The sequence below is a fragment of the Numenius arquata genome, chromosome W (assembly GCF_964106895.1).
Source record: "Numenius arquata chromosome W, bNumArq3.hap1.1, whole genome shotgun sequence".
Taxonomy (NCBI): Eukaryota; Metazoa; Chordata; class Aves; order Charadriiformes; family Scolopacidae; genus Numenius; species Numenius arquata.
This window is the reverse complement of record NC_133615.1, coordinates 34,591,570-34,606,883: the sequence shown is the minus strand read 5'-3', so window position 1 is coordinate 34,606,883 and position 15,314 is coordinate 34,591,570. Positions and strand designations below refer to the sequence as shown.

General features: G+C 43.9%; 1 pseudogene; it reads left to right on the top strand.

Annotated features, from left to right (window-relative positions):
* The window catches only part of LOC141476597 (m7GpppN-mRNA hydrolase-like), a 52,214-nt pseudogene that overhangs the window by 29,727 nt on the left and 7,173 nt on the right, over positions 1-15,314 (top strand).

The window sequence follows — 15,314 nt, the reverse complement described above, 5'->3', positions numbered from 1 at the left end:
CAAGCTTGCAAAATACGGCGAGGAAAGTCCATGTTCAGTGACAGTACGGCGCAACTCCTTAACTACCGGAAAAGATAGAGCTTCCCACTGTGCCCCCCGACCTTGATAAATCACGGGAGCTACTATCATTTTAGCAATCTCTAGTTCTCCTTCCTTTAAGGCTTGGCGCCTTATGTTAGCCCACACATCGTGTGGGTCGGGGGGGTAGAGGTCTGGCTCCTTTTCAGGGTCCACTGGTCCCGGATCAAAGGGATCCTCCTCTGGGGGATACCCCGCAGCACACACCTCTAGTGGTGCAATGGATTTTTTACCCTCCGACGATAACGGAGGTATCGCAGGAGAGTCTTCCTCTCTCTCTGCTTCATCTTTGTGACTTTTTTCCTGGGCTTTTAAAGTTTCAAAAATACTTCTCCACCACGGAAGCATGCGCTGTGCTTCAGCATTCCCCGTAGTCGCTGCATCCCATAATTTCACTCCCACATTGTCCCAAAGTTCTCGCGTAAAAATAGTGGATGCAGTCACAGTGGGTATTTTCACTTGCACCCATTTAAGTATCGTTTTAAGATCATGCCCAGAGATATTCTTTCCATGCTTTTTAAGGAGAGCTTTCATAAGCTCATATATGTCTCTCTCAGGGGAAGACGCTTGATTCCCCATGTTTCCCACAGCTCACCTCTCTACTCCGGAGGGATTGATTGCCGGCCGGCTCCTGCTTCCTTTCAGCAGCTCATTCAAAGTTCTGTGGGACTCGCAGCAAGTCGCTCAGCTAGGCGATTCATAAACCCATCACGTCGGGGTCACCAATTTGCCGCGATGGAGAGACGGGACGCAGCTTGATGCAAGCAAGATGTCGATTTTATTATAATTCTTTACATACATTTATACTAGTCCTAAGGTAGCGTGTTCTAAGCTAATTGGTTCACATTCCACATTAGGCATTCACCTCTCTTGGACTCATCGTCCAATCCCTCTGCCCTGGAGGGCTCAAGCCCATGATTCTGAGGTCTTTGCCTCAACTCTGGAGCCACCAACACCAACTTTTTCTTCATTATTAGGGGAGAACTTCCTTCAAACAAGCACCCCTGTTTTTTTTTAAAAAATGGCTTGTATAAGATTTGCCAAACCACTAATGTTTTCTCGCCTGTAGAGTTTGGTAATGAATTACTTGTAGTACTCTTACATTTGCTTGGAAGTATTTAGAAAGCATTTTGGGTGGGGAGTGTGGTTATTTTAAATGTTGAGTACGTGTCTTTTTTGTATGACTGCATGTGATTGGAAACTGGGTACTTAAATTTAGTTTACTTAACATATTGCTGTACTCTTCAATCACTGTTGTTTTTTACTGCCTCAAGATGAAGATGTGCAAAAGGTTTTAGATGAGTGCAAGGAATATAAAATGGGAGTGCCAACCCATGGTGCAATTATTCTCGATGACACACTTGAAAATGTAAGTATGGAAATAATTGTGAGAGACTTAAAGGGAAGCATGGAGTATGCTAGCAAAAGTAACCTTTCTGTAGTTTACATATCTCATCTGGAGGAAAAACAAACAAAAAAACCCAAGAGGTGCTTCAGATTCACAAAGACCTGACAGAAATGTGACACCACTTAAGTTTGTACAGGAATAGAACGTCAAAATAAAATATGGGAGACAGTAAATACAGTTCTGCTTCCTTTCCTACTGTGTGGTTTTTGGTTTTGTTTTTGTTTTTTAATTCTGAATTACATGATCTCATACAAAATTTACCAGTTCGTGCTGTAATGGTAATGGATGCTTAAGGGTTCTTTATTCCAACTTAAAGATTCATTTTGGGGCAGCGGGGGTGGTGGAGGAAAGGGATTAAATAGAAATTGCTTAGAATAGTGGATGTTTGACATTTGCATTCCTCTACTTCTTCAGGTTCTTTTTGTCCAGGGCTATTTAGCAAAGTCTGGCTGGGGATTTCCAAAAGGGAAAGTAAATATAGAAGAGGCTCCTCATGACTGTGCTACGAGAGAGGTAAATTCTGATTGATTCTCTTAAATTCAATTTTTCTTTTAAGAAATGAAATTTTGCTGAGAGCAGGACACATGCGTTAGTGGAGAAGACATATCTTTTTATGGAAATTGGGTAAATAACTTGTGTACTCTTGCTGGAGTCATCTGCTGTAGCTTTTGGTTCTTTTTCTGAGTTACCAGTTGTGATAATCAAGAATTTGGTTATCTAGTTTAAAATCACAGGCTTTGATGTTTTTTATTTCCTTGCATTGACTTGGTAAGTTCACTGAATGTAATTTTTAAAGTTCTATTCTGCAATTTCAATTGACTTTTAGGTATTAATTTTGGTGCTTGTGAAATCTTAGCTACTCTGTGGCTTTTGGAATATTAATTTCAAGGAGCACCAGAACTGTAAGATGGTACAAGAATGGGAAACGAGCCTAAGTAAGATGGCTTATGTAAAGAGGATAAAGAGATGAGTTGGAGATTGTAGAAGGCTATGTAAAACTTGTGAAGAACTGTACTTTTATATCATTCCTTGATACAGGAACAAGGATCACTCTATATGGCAAACAAAATATAAAAATAAAATAATCTGTGTGGTTTACTGCTGCAGGAGACCCAGATATTCCTTAGGATTTGAGGAAAAATTCTTAATCCCAACAGCCCAACCAGAGGCGAAGCATTGCTAGACCTGTTTCTCACCAACACAGAAGAACTAAATAGATATGTCAGGATTGGTGGCAGCCTGGGCTGCAGTGATCATTCCCTGGTGGAATTCACAATCTTGAAGGATATGGGCCGGATGAAGAGTAAAGTCAGGACACCGGATTTTAGGAGAGCGAACTTTCAGTTTGTATATAAACACTTGTAGTGATGTTTTTCCCACTTGTGCTTAAGCTTCCTCTGTGTTTTCATACATGGAATGTATAACCATTTTGCTGGAATCAATATATACAGGGTATATGTACAGCGCAGGGTATTTTGAGTATTTGCTGCTATTGTTACTTTTAGATGTGATTATTTGTTTCTATTTTTCCTTATTGTCATGATTTAACCCCAGTAGGCAGCTCGCCTACTCCCCTCCCCCCTGTGCAATGGGGGAGAGAATCAGAAGGGTAAAAGTGAGAAAAATCATCAGTTGAGATAAAGACATTTTAATAGATAAAGCAAAAGCTGCATGCCCAAGCAAAGGAAAATAAGGAATTAATTCACTACTTCCCATTGGCAGGCAGGTATTCAGCCATCTCCAGGAAAGCAGGGGTTCATAATGCATAACGGTAACTTGGGAAGACCGATGCCATAATTCTGAACATCCCCCCCTTCCTCCTCCTTTCCCCAGCTTTTATTGCTGAGCACGTCATCATATGGTATGGAATATCCCTTTGGTCAGTTGGGGTCAGCTGTCCCAGCTGTGTCCCCTCCCAACTTCTTGTGCGTACCCAGCCTACTTTCTGGTGGGGCAGTATGAGAATCAAAAAAGGCCTTGAGGCTGTGTAAGCACTGCTCAGCAATAGCTAAAACATAGGTGTGTGTTATCAACACTGTTTTCATTCACAAATCTGAAACATAGTCTCATACGAGCTACTATGAAGAAAATGAACTCTATCCCAGCCAAAACCAGTACACTTATACATAACCACAGACAGAACCATGAGCCCTGTAGTTTCTGGTCAAGGTATTGTTTCAAGAAACTGTAAAGGAGCAATGCACAGCTTTGCACCTTGATGGAATGGCAATTTGTTTTAATAAGGAAACACCTGCATTTCATAACTTTTCAATATGAACTCTTTACTGAATTCTGTTCCTCTTTTTAATTCTAAGTTTGATGGGGTTTTTTGGTTTGGTTTTTTTTTTTTTTGTTTTGTTTTGGGGTTGTTTGGGTTTTTTAAGTAATCGAGAAGTCCTGGCTTTGGACTATTGGCAATGTGGCTTCTTAGCCCTAGGGTTGATACCCAGTTCTACAAGTGATCGTTCATATGTATGTTCCGCTGTCTGAGCAGAAATATTTTGGACAGCAGTATCAATCTTGTATGTTTTCTGAGTACTTGTATTCCTTGTGAAGATTCTGAGAACTAGAGAGTTACTGAAAATGACTCTGCTGAGCAAGTTCAGAGGTATGGTCTTATGAACTAAGGTATTAGGTGTATTTGACTTGACTATATGTTTTGCAAGTGCTTTTCTGTTATGATCCCAGTCAGAAAGGCGCTCAGACCCTGCAAGATAGCATCTTAAATGCTATTTATTAGAGCTAACACTATAAGGAGAGAATAGCACAGATAATGCTATGTCCCTTTAGATGCTGAGATCCCCGAGTAGTATAGTGTTGGAGTGGGAGACGGACCCGGAGTAACGATGAGTCTCAATATGAGTATGGTCGTTCTCCCTTTATTCAAGTTCTCACAGAGTATATAAAGACAGACAAGCAGAGCACGCGCTAGCAACAATTATACGATTGGCTTACAGTCTCTGTTCACGCGCCCGGAGCGCTCACACAGTTAGTGCGGACCTCTTGTCCACGCGCAGCAGATGTTTCTCTATCTCCCGGAGGCAGTACCGCTTATCTCTTACTTATCATGTAGCTACTTCTTCATACTTCTGTTTCTCAAGGACAGTTCACAGCCTCCTCCAGGCTTTCATCCCTATCAAAGACTGGGTTGCTCATTGTAATCAAGTCATGCCCTTTTTCACTCAGCCATTCCTCCACAATTCCCCCTTTTTGTTTTTGAGCAATCCAGGCTTGGTTTACTACTTTTAACATAGCTCTCTTAATACAACTAAGCACTAAACATAAGCACAGACCTATGATCATAAGGGTTATTATAATGCACAAGCCTTCAACAAGCAAGCCTACTAACCATTGTGGCATATTCCCAAACAAGTTAGTCAGCCACCCATCTAAAAACCCATGGTTTTGATGAATTTTGTTTGCATGCTCTTTTAACCACTGCAACTGTTTATGAATTGATTCGCTGTGATCGGACAAATTCATACAGCACATGCCTTCAAAATCCTCGCAACCATGACCTTGAGCTAATAGCAAAAAGTCAATTGCCGCTCTATTCTGCAAAATTGCGTGGCGTAAGCTATTTTGATCTCCTAACAGAGTTTCTATTACCTCAGTGGTGACTTTAGCTTGTTTTTCAGCCCAACAAGCTAACCGTCCTATCTCCTTCAAAGCTCTGCCTGCTGCTGCCCCAGGTACAAACATGGATAAAAACACTCTCTCAGTGGGATTGAGTAAGGTAACTTCATCATTGCAATTTGGTGGGAGACCCGTGACCGCCCGTTTCGTACGTGCGGCGTTTTCTCCCTTGGTCACATTTTTCCACCAGTTTTGATTTGGGGCTAACAACGTTAATTTGCCAAGATAACATGGACCACCTATCGCATTTTTCGGAATTCCCCGCCATGCCCTGTCACCACATATCAAAAACACGTCTGGCGGCAAGGCTTTTGGGGTGCCATTGTTCCAAATTTGCTGTTCCCCTTTTGTTCCAACCCCAAGGGCTCCCAGTCCTTGTTTTGATGTGTCATTTGTGCCACAAAATGCACCTTTATATCTGTAGTCATAGTTGTTTGCTTTCGGTGTGACGTTTGTCCACCCCATCCAATTAAATGATCGATAATAATTTACGCCAGTAAAGGCAGGTCCTCCAAAAAATATGCAGGTTTGAGTCCAGTTCTGGGAGGCATTTCCAATTCTCATTGATCCTAACAGTTCTAATTCTTGAGGGTCCCAAGGCAGCGTAACATTCAAGCTATTAAGGAGCGTGGCACTACAATTACTAACACTCTGGGAATTAGTGCAGTTCTGCTTACTATACTTGCTAAAGTCTTCTACCTTAAAACCAGGTACTCCTATCAAACATGTCCGAAAAGGCTCTGTAGCAGAGGCAAGCGATAGACAAAAGGCTTGTTGTCCTGTCTTATTCGCCCAGGTGACCCACATGTTTTCCCTAGGTTCAATCTTGTGGAGGGTCATTACCGCCGGGATCAATATCCCCAGGGTCAGGATCTTGAACATCTTGGTTGTCAGGCAGATCATGTCGAGTCAGAGCAGGTTTTACAGCTCGACTAGGCACCCACACTGGACCGCAATCTGTGGAGACACACATATAACCTCGACCATTAAATATAACAGGAACAGGTCCCATCCAAATTCCAGAGACTGGATCTTTATACATCACTTTGAGTTGCGGGAGTATTGTTGTACTATTGAACTTAAGGTTTTGATGGTGAATCATCACTGGCGGTTCCTCTCGATCACCCATGAGACAGAGAAAGTTCAACGCAAAGAGCACACGATGTAGCCTTTGCTGAGCATCTGTCTCTACTCCCTTTTGTTTACCTAGATAGTCCTTCAATACTTGATGAGTGCGTTCCACTAATCCTTGTCCCGTAGGCGAATGTGAGATCCCTGTCGTGTGATCGACCCCCCATCTTAGCAAGAACTTTCTAACCTTTTGACTAACATAAGCAGGCCCGTTATCAGTTTTAATGCATTCAGGCACTCCTAATACAGCAAAGCAAGCAAGCGTTTACATACGTGATGTGCCTTTTCTCCGGGCAATGCAGTTGCCCAGATCATTTTTGAAAATGTATCAATGGTCACATGTACATACTTCAAGCGACCAAACTCTGGGATATGTGTGACATCCATCTGCCATAACTCTAACGCCTTTAATCCTTTTGGGTTCACTCCTAACCCTATTCCTGGGCCATGGCTCCCACATTTCGGGCAGGCTTGGATAATGCCTCGAGCCTCATTTTCTGTTAAATTAAATTGTCTTTTTAGCCCTTTTGCATTTTGGTGAAAATTCTCATGACTCTGCCTAGCTTGTTGAAATTTATCCATAGGAGGCACATGACACACTGGACTAACCAGGCTGTCAGCAAGTTGATTGCCCTGGCCTAATCCAAGGTCTAGCTGATGACTACGAATATGGATAACACAACAGGCAGCTGTTCTTTGGTCAAGTACAGATCGCAACCGAATAAATAAACTCCCCAGCCTAGGATTAGCTGTCTTCCTAAGCAGAGCGTCTTCCAGGCGTGGCACTATTCCAGCCACATATGAGTCTGTTACTACATTCAAGGGAGTGCTTAGCCAATTGTTCAAGGCCCATACTACTGCAGTTAGTTCCAATGTTTGAAGGGAATCTCGAGGTTGTCCCTCTATGATATGCTGACACCATTGACCCTTTTCCTGCCAAACACAGGCTGCACGCCACAAGCGTTTGCCTGCATCTGTATACAGAGTGATACCATCTGACAATGGGTCTTTCTGCACCTTCGGTCTTTCTAGCCACTGATTTCTTTTTAGAACTTGCCATAATTTCCCTTGTGGCTGTTGTGAATGCACTCTCCCACTGTAGCCTAACAAGGCTTCTTGCATGGCAGCGTCATTGCGCAGCCACCATTCTAAATCTACAGCGTTAACAGGTATGCTAATATCCTCTGGTTCTTTACCACTGATTTCTATGATTCGTGATCTTCCTTTTCGTATCAATTCACCTACTGCTTCAGTTCGCGTTTGAATGCTCGTTTTTGGTTGTACACTTAAGAATACCCATTCTAAGACATTGAACACATTCTCTTTTGTTACCTTCCCTTCGCATTTGTCAGTGGCATCACCAAAGAAGGAGAAGAGAGTAGCAAGTTCCCCCTTTTTGTTTTGCCATTGACAAATGACTGCATATGGTGAATCTTTCCCATTACATATTATCAGAGACACTGGCAACATTAAAATGCGTCGAGATGACCACGTCGATTGCAGTTTTTGTGCAATTTGTTGTAGTGCTGCTTGCTGCATCGCTGTCAGAGTAATGCCGTCGGCTGGATGATTGCTTCTCAATAATTCTGTTAAGGGTGCAATGTCGGTATTGGAAATGCCAACACAGTTCCGCACCCATTGAATGTCTCCAAGCAGGGTTTGGACATCAGTCAGTGTGCGCAACTGAGTTGCAAGCTCGGTTTTTTGTGGTCGAATCTTGGAGTCTATGATGGACCGTGGTGCTTTGTTTTTGAGCTTCAGTCCTTTCTACTCTCAATAACATTTCTTCAACGCCTGCTCCTTTTGGTAGACTGGCTAGAATTTGCTTGGTGGTCTTATTGGCATTATCAAAAGCCAGTACTTTGAACATCTGTTGTTTGCCGCTGTCATCTAAATCAGGGTGATTCATGATTGCTTCCCACAGTCGGTCAACAAAGTTACTATATTTTTCTGTAGTTCCTTGCATCATGGTACCAAATGACGGAATAGTAGATCCTGGGAGGCCGAGAAACGCCTCTAGGGCAAGTTGCGCTGATCGCTGTAATAGGTTTGCTGGAAACGTCAACTGTACTTGCAAGTCACTAAATTTTCCGTGCCCTGTGAACATCTCTGCCGTGACTCCACGGAGGGGGTCTCCCTCCCCTTGTCTTTGAGATGCTTCATTCATAGCTCGTTGTTGCCAGGAGGATCCGCACAATAAATATTGTGTTGGAGTAAGCAACAGTCTCATTAGGTTACGACAATCATATGGACACATCAGATCAGCAGAAAAAATCCAGCTGACAATTTGTCGGGTAGCCTCAGATTTTACTCCATAAGTTGAGATGGTGGTGTGAGCTTGTTGTAAAATTTTCCAATCATGTGGTTCCCATTTGCCAGTATTGTTTACATGTACGACGGGACATACAAGAGGTGGAGTTCCGCCCAAACTAGCGGCTGCTCCCCACTGTCCTTCTAGTATAGCGTCTCTAATAATGCCATTCCAGCGTGCAGTTCTCGGAGGTGTTGAGGGATTCACTAGCCTTGGAGGCATGTTATCATCCTTCCTCGCCACACGTAAATCTAACTCGTCGAGCCACCTTAAAACTGTCTGTAGCAGTTTGTCTGTGGACAGTTTACGACTCTTGTCAGGGGGTGGAGTTGGCGGACCAGACGAGTCACTGGAGGGGGGTAGCGGTGGATACAAGAGAGACGGAGTTGCTGGAGGCGGGCGGAGGCCGACACGCTGATCCTCCCAAATCGATGAGATCAGTAGACGTTTCAGGCCCCTCCCCTATCGGAGTTTTCTGAGGAGGCGCTTCCGCATTTGCATTACTTTTCTGTTCTGGTTTCGCATCGGTCACTTCCGCTTTTCCCGAGTTTTGCAAGGGGTTCAGCGGCAAGTCTTTACTTTTCTCAGGAGGGTCAGAGTCCTCATTAGCTCGAATTTCAGCAACAGTTTTACACACAGTCCCGGTCATTCCCTTTACCGCGGGCAGCCCAAAGAACCGCGCAATAGGTCCAGGCTTACTTTGAGGTTTTGAGGCGGCCGCTCCTGGACCTAACATTTGAGCAGCTGCACAGGCTACTTCCCGCTCCGCTTTCATCGCTTTTAAAGTCTCTAGCACAGTATGCCACAACCCACGGACGGCTTTTATCTCTTTCTCCTCTTTTTCATCCCCCTCGATTGTTTTTTGCCACATCGTCCCTCCAAAATCTCGCCATTCCGAAACAGAAAACAGCATAGGTGTGTCAGAAAAATGACCCCATCGCTGTCCTAATTTAATTAACTTTATCAACAGTTTCGCCAGTACTTCATTCTCTCTCTTAGAGAGGATTCCAGCGAGTAGCATGGAACTTATCAACAGTTTCGCCGGTATTTCACTCCCTCTCTTAGAGAGGATTCCAGCGAGTAGTGTGGCCGCAGCTTCTATTTGCATCACTGCGCCTGGGAGGCGAGAGGCCACCTCGCACCGTTGTCTGCTCCCGCCTTTGCGCCCGAGCAGCACTTCTCCCAGCCGTGGTTTCCCACTCCCCTCCTCTAGCTGATTACCGCAGACTCGGAGAACTCAGTCCCGCTGAGCTATGGATCTCTGTGCATCCTCTGCTACCAGATGTCGGAGTGGGAGACGGACCCGGAGTAACGATGAGTCTCAATATGAGTATGGTCGTTCTCCCTTTATTCAAGTTCTCACAGAGTATATAAAGACAGACAAGCAGAGCACGCGCTAGCAACAATTATACGATTGGCTTACAGTCTCTGTTCACGCGCCTAGAGCGCTCACACAATTAGTGCGGACCTCTTGTCCACGCGCAGCAGATGTTTCTCTATCTCCCGGAGGCAGTACCGCTTATCTCTTACTTATCATGTAGCTACTTCTTCATACTTCTGTTTCTCAAGGACAGTTCACAGCCTCCTCCGGGCTTTCATCCCTATCAAAGACTGGGTTGCTCATTGTAATCAAGTTGTGCCCTTTTTCACTCAGCCATTCCTCCACAGTATAGCATTGAACAGTACTCGGACCAATACACAACATGCCATGCAGACTTTATCCACAGAAGAGATTCTCTCCTTTCAGTTATTCAAGTTATTGTAGGATTTTCTTACAAGGAAACAACTCTATTTATCATTTCTACAGTCAAACAGAAATTATGTTCTCATGAGAATTTCTTGCTGCACTTTCAGATAAAGGCAAGGCCATACATGTGGCATAATCACTGGTACTGAGTAGAAGCTGCCTGTGGGCTCCTCTGTTGCAGTAAGCTGGATGAGTTCTTTCTACAGCCAAGGGATTTGTGCAACACAACACAGGCCTGAAGGCCAAGCTGGATGAGCAGCATAGTGCAGCGCAGCACAGGTGTGGACATACTCAGGTTAACTGTTATGTGGATCACTAACTCCTCGATGTACAATGATCTTCTGGTCCGGAATATTAGCAGCCTGTGCAGTTTAGTCTTTTCTGTTGTCAGTGTGAATATCCAGTTTGAATTTAGTAGCCAAAGTTATGCCACCCTATTGCTGGGTTTCATTATGAACTTGAAAAGGATTATATATTTTGGAGGTAGAGGGTTCATAAGGTAGAAAGATCATTGAAAGAAAAGAAAAAAATGAATTGCAAGTGAAGCTTGTTAGAATTTGAATATCACAGAATCACAGAACATTTTTGGTTGGATGGGACCTTTGAGATCATCGAGTCCAATCAACAAAAAAAAAAAAAAAGCAAACAAAAACAAAAAAAACACCCCCAAAAATTCCAGAACACCAAACACCAAAACCAAACCAAAACAAACACCCACAACCACACACCACCCCACCCACAAACAGACACAAACCAACAATCTCGGGCACTAGAGCATGCCCTGAAGTGCCATGTCTACACGTTTCTTAAATACCTCCAGGGATGGCGACTCCACCACCTCCCTGGGCAGGCTGTTCCAGTGCCTGACCACCCTCTCAGTAAAGTAATTCTTCCTGATATCTAATCTAAACCTCCCCTGCCGCAACTTCAGACCATTTCCTCTGGTCCTGTCATTATTCCCTTGGGAGAAGAGTCCAACGCCCACCTCTCTACAACCTCCTTTTAGGTAGCTGTAGAGGGCAATGAGGTCTCCCCTCAGCCTCCTCTTCTCCAAACTAAATATGCCCAGTTCCCTCAGCCTCTCCTCATATGACTTGTTCTCCAGATCCCTCACCAGCTTGGTGGCTCTCCTCTGGACACGCTCCAGCACTTCAGTGTCCTTCCTGTAGTGAGGGGCCCAGAACTGAACACAGTACTCAAGGTGAGGCCTCACCAGTGCCGAGTACAGAGGCACGATGACTTCCCTGCTCCTGCTGGCCACGCTATTCCTGATACAGGCCAGGATGCCGTTGGCCTTCTTGGCCACCTGGGCACACTGCTGGCTCATGTTAAGCCGGCTGTCCACCAACACCCCCAGGTCCTTTTCTGCTGGGCAGCTTTCCAGCCACTCTTCCCCAAGCCTGTAGTGTTGCCTGGGGTTGTTGTGACCAAAATGCAGGACCCGGCACTTGGCCTTATTAAACCTCATCTCATTGGCCTTGGCCCATTGATCCAACCTGTCCAGGTCCCTCTGTAGAGCCTTCCTACCCTCAAGCAGATCAACACTCCCACCTAGTTTGGTGTCATCTGCAAACTTACTGAGGGTGTACTCAATCCCCTTATCCAGATCATCAATAAAGATATTAAACAAGACTGGCCCCAAAACTGAGCCCTGAAATATAGCCCTGTCTATACATCAGTCCCAGTATAGTAATTTTTGCTGGGAACAGAACTTAGAAGCATCCAGCAGTATGAAGGAGCAACTACAGACTCCCCATCCATATTAATAAATTGCTACATGATGCTGTAATAGGGTTGTTTAAATTTTTATTACAAGTCTGTCTTGGAGAAATGTGAAGTACATAGAATGTTAGATGTTCTTTCTATTGATAGGCATATAGCTATGCATAGAAGTTTGGTGGGTTTTTTTGTCAGTAATGGCCTGATTTAATGGCTAGATATGAAAACTAGGCATGCTTTCTTCCCTATTGATGATATCCTTCTGAAAGGATAAATTTTAATGTACGCACTAATTTCATCAATATGCTTCTTGGGTGTTTGAAGAAACTGGGTTTGATATAAAAGATTATTTCTGCAAAGAATACATTGAGCTGTGAATTAGTGATCAAATAGCATGGCTGTACATCATTCCAGGAATTCCGAAGAACACAAAATTCAACCCCAAAACTAGAAGGGAAATTCGGGTATGTGGTGTTTTGTTCAGTTCTGAAAGTAATTTGTGGAAACTGTGGGTTGGTTTCAGTTTTGGAGTTTTTTGTTTGTTTTCTTAAAACTTAATAGTCTGTAAAATAATGCAACCACCAAATGTGATGAACGCTTCAAATGCTAAGAAATGTTATTTCATCACTCTAGGGTCTTGTCAACTTCTTGCAACTGATGCAAAAACTGATTCTTGACACTGACATCTCCATTCCTCATGAAAACAGCATTAGAGCATGCAAACTGTAATTCTTTTTTTTCCCTAAGTTGTGTGTAACTTAATAATTTTATGTTTTCATTAGTTATAATTGTATATGTTGTTAAGATTTTAATTGAGGATATATAAAACCCTACATATTAGAAGAGGAAACAAAGGATAGTCTTCTCTTCAGGACAACAGGTCAAATTTGCCAACTGGACCCACTTCTTAGGGAAGTCTGCTGCCTCCCTGGGGCCTGAGTTAAAGATGTTATGAGGAAACTTCCTACCCTGGTACGGCCCTCAGATTATTATCCATTATTGGTTTTTCATGTAGGCAGGGATGAAGTTACAATAAGAAGTCCAAGGACAATCAAGAGAGACTTCAGGGCCTTGGGACGACTGGTGAAGGGATCAGGAGAACAAGTAGGTTTTTTTCTTCCATCCTTCCAGTTTCAGTGAATGATGCAGGAAGAAACAGGATGACCCAGCAGATCAATACCTGGCTCTGAGCCTGATGTCACTGGCAGAATTTTGGGTTTTTTGATCACAGGTCAGTCTATGTGACACCAGGCCTGCTAGCAACAGATGGGGTACACCTGTCTCAAAGGGGGAAAAAGATCTTTGGGCAGGAGTTGGCAGGGCTCATTGAAAGAGCTTTAAACTAATTTTGAAGGGGGGAAGGGATAAAACCAGGCTTGCTAGAGATTAGCCTGGGGATGGCATGCCAGGGTTTGAGGGACGGTGTGGCTAGCTAGGTCCTTCGGTCTACTCCACAATGTGCACTGGAGCACACTTGAAATGTCCCTATACTAATGTGTGCAGCACCCTAGTCATCTTGGCAGAGGTAGGGGATGAAGATCCACACGACAGCAAAGACACAAGGGTTATTGATGTATTATAAACCATGGAAGCGCCTGAGAACAATCACATAGGAATTAAGACTTCTCCCCCAAAAAAGGTGGTGGAATCAATGGCCCAACTGAAATGCATCTACACCAAAGCACGCAGCATGGGCAACAAACAGGAGGAATTGGAAGCCATTGTGCAACTGGAAAACTATGATGCAATTGCAATCATGGATTATGATAATGAGCTTAAAGAAGGACATGCGAGACATATGACTATAGCACCCAACTCTCCACCCAGATCATGTTAATCGTCACCCCAAGGGGAGGGAATAGATAAGGTTAGGATATAAAGGTCATTGATGAAAGTATCTCTGAGATGTCTCGGAGAAGAAACTAAAGCCCTAGAAGATACAGTCAACGGGCTGTGCTCTTCTTCCTCTACCCAAGACAGGGATGCCTTCTTGGTAAGCATCGCACCTTCACCTCTTGGTGAAGAACACCCGGGATGGCATTTATTCATTTATTTTTCTAGCACTTTTACAATATATTAGCACTATTGCAACTAGTGCATTTATCAACAGCAATGCCGAGTCTGTTATATCTGTCACTTCAATAAATCATTTATCTTTTCAACTTTGCAAAACTGTCTGGGTGAAAGTCCTTTGCGGGACTCTGAAGCAGGCAAATGCTGAACTATCTCAGTGAAAGCCCTTGGCAAGGCTGTGAAAGAAATGTCAAAACTGCTCATAATGCAACAGACTCCCACCATGATATCTGCCTTGTTGGCCTTCCCCCTTATTCTTACCCATAAACACTCAACCCTTTCATCACAATCATCAAGCTCTAGACAGTAAAAACAATCCCCGACATACAGGGCTACCTCACTGCCTCTCCTTCCTTGCCTATCCCTTCTGATATATGTCTCCCATGTCCTTCGTTAAGCTCATTATCATATTCAGGGTTGTCAACTTTATAATTCATTTAATGGATAATCAAGCAAAAGGTCTCACTCCGGGCACCACAGCCTTCAAGATTCTGTGCTGAAACTGTTTATCTGCTTATTCCTGGAGTCTTTAGCCAAAACAGGACTGTCCTGCCTCCACAAGACTCCCTCCTTCCTCTGCTTCTCACAAGGACCTCTCTGATCTCCACCCACAAGGTTCACCCAAGAGATAAGCAGACACCAGCGTTTTTAACTTCTTATGTACCAAGTCCCACAGTCTGTTATAGACCACACAACCAGGATGAAGAGACAGATGAAATATTCTATAAGCAGCTGAGAGAAGTCTCACGATCGCTAGTCCTTGTTCTTGTGGGGGACTTCAATTTGGCAGATGTCTGCTGGAAATACAATACAGCAGAGAGGAAACAGTCTATGAGGTTCCTGGACTGTGTGGAAGATAAGATAACTTCCTGACACAGATGGTGAGTGAGCCAACTAGGGAAGGTGCCCTGCTGCACCTGTTGTAGCAAACAGAGAAGGACTTGTGGGCTGGAGGCAGTCCTGGGCACAGTGATCACGAAATGATAGAGTTATCGATTCTCAGACAAGTAAGGAAGGGGGGTCAGCAGAACTGCTACCTTGTACTTCCAGAGGGCAGACTTTGGCCTCTTTAGTGGCCTGGTTCCTTGGGAGGCAGTCCTAAAGGGCAAAGGAGTCCAGGAAGTCTGGACATTATTCAAGAAGGAAATCTTAAAGGCACAGGAGCAGGCCATACCTATGTGCCAAAAGATGAGCTGGTAGGGAAGACTGGC